This window comes from Alosa pseudoharengus, unplaced genomic scaffold (genome assembly GCF_046254945.1).
Source record: "Alosa pseudoharengus isolate Yale_2024_CS ecotype anadromous, Long Island Sound unplaced genomic scaffold, YU_APseudo_1.1 YU_APseudo_1.1_scf_1, whole genome shotgun sequence".
NCBI lineage: Eukaryota > Metazoa > Chordata > Actinopteri > Clupeiformes > Clupeidae > Alosa > Alosa pseudoharengus.
The window spans coordinates 43,424,211-43,426,617 of NW_027468564.1; positions in this window are offsets into that span (position 1 = coordinate 43,424,211).

Genomic DNA, 2,407 nt, shown 5'->3' on the forward strand with positions numbered 1-2,407 from the left:
AAAAAAAAGGTTAAAAAAAAATACACTCATATACAGATACACACACACATCCACAAATTGGACACACACAAACACACAAACAACCGCACAGACAGAAGAAAAATGGGCAGGAACACACATACACACACACGGTCACACACACACACATGCGCGCACACGCACACGCACATACACACAGTAGCCAGAGGAGAGAGTGGAATCAGCTGGCTTGGCCTGAGGAAACCCTGATGACTCACTCCTTCCGGCATTAATTATTTAACTAACTCAGCGCCTCTAATTCACTTAGGTCTTGCTCTCATAGTATTGTTATAGTACCACAAGTACAACCCAAATAAATTAAGACAATTACAATTCCAGCAGGCACATTATTCTCACTAGAACAAGCAGAAATATAGCTGCAAGCAGCAATGCGGGGGCCTAGCAGAGCGCTATAGCAGAAATGGCGTTGCCACGGCATCAGCAAGCACTTACAGCAAGAGGCCAAATTACACCAATGTCTTTGTGCGGTCTCACAATCAGCTACCATGTCCCTCTACCAAGTTTGGACTTCATACACCAAAGTGTTGCTGAGATGTGAGCTCACTTTCATTATTACAGCACCCCTAGAGGCCAAATGAGAACACTTTCCTTCATGTCCTCACAATCAGCTAATATGTCCCTGTACCAAGTTTGGACTTCATACACCAAAGTGTTGCTGAGATACGAGCTCACTTCCTGTATTACAGCGCCCCCTATGGAGGCCAAATGATTCCAATTTCCTAGTGCATCATCATAATCAGGTAACAGGTCCTTATACTAAGTTTGGACTTTGTACACCAAAGCGTTGCTGAGATACAAGCTCACTTCCTGTATTACAGCGCCCCCTATAGAGGCCAAATGATGCCAATTTCTTACCGTGTCCTCACAATCAGATACAAAGTCCCTGTACCAAGTTTAGACTTCATACATTAAAGCATAGCCGAGATGTTAGCCCACTTCCTGTTTGGCGTCCTCGTCACCATATTTGATTGGCTGTCACGGGCAAACAAAAATGAAATTGAAAAATCTGACCAGTATCGTTTGTGCGGCTCGGGCAGAAGATCATCTCCAACAAGTTTCGTGAAGATCTGAGGAAATTTGTAACCGCTGAAACTTTTCGTAGAGTTTGGACTAAATCCAATATGGCGGAGGTCCAGTATGGCCAAAAGTGATGTAATAGGGGTCAATCAACTCAAGTCAGTCCAGGGATTCCAACGGTGCTTAATTTGTGAAAATCGAACACACCGTTCAATTGTTACATGCGTAAATGTGAGTCCAGATTCGACCTATTGGTGGCGCTAGAGTGTTCGGCATAGAGCTTTGTAAATTCGTGAGAGTGATCATGGGACGGTCCTGAATCAGGGCGCTAAATTTCATAATAATAATGACTTGCAAATACCTTTCAACCCAGCTTTTCAACTTTCAGCCAAACTTTGACCTGTTGGTGGCGCTAGACGGCTGGGTTTAGAGGTCTGTAAATGAGTGTGAGTGGTCAGTGGAGTGTCCCGAAACTTTCGACGAAAAAATCTGAACTTTTTAGCCAGGCGTTCTATGGGCTGCCATAGACTCCAATGGCAGAAGTTTTATAATAATAATAATAAATATAACCGCAAGCGGTGATTTACGGGGTCCGAGCAAAACGAACATGATGGCATAGCTTTTTAGTTTTACATATGCTTTGATTGTTTGGGCACAATTGTTCAAAAGAAACGTGATCGGATTTCGGTTATCGGATTTCAGTTACTTGATTTCAGCTATCGGATTGGATCAAATCTTGAAAATGGGTTGTTCAAAGGGAAACGAGGATCCTGAAATTGGATTAGATCACATAATCTATTCTTGGTTTTGATCTGGATAAAACCTTCACTTTGTGTCGTTCAAAACTTTTGAGTTGGATTGGAATAAATTTGATGCATAAAATTAGGATTACCCTGTGCTGTAACATTATAGTGTGCTAACCTCCACAACCCAACAGTATTCTAACAATACTTGATTCTACAGGACTATTTATTTGTTGTGGATAAGATGAAGGGTTTGATAATGGAAGGCAGTGTTGTATTTGTGGTGGTGGGTTCTGTGTCGGAGTCAATAAGATAAACAGCGTATAATTATACAGTTATACTTGCCTTGCACTACAAGTCCATATTGACAAGTAGCTGTAATGCTGTAATGTTATAGTGTGCTAACCTCCACAACCCAACAGCATTCTATTCTAGTATGCTAACCTCCACAACCCAACAGTATTTTAACACTAATGCTTCAGGTGGGATTTGAACACTCAACATAAGGATGACCAGTACAAGGCATTATCCCACTAAGCCACTGTCAATCCTACATCTTTGCCAGTCACATTCACATGGTGAAAATGTGTATTGGTAAACACACAAGA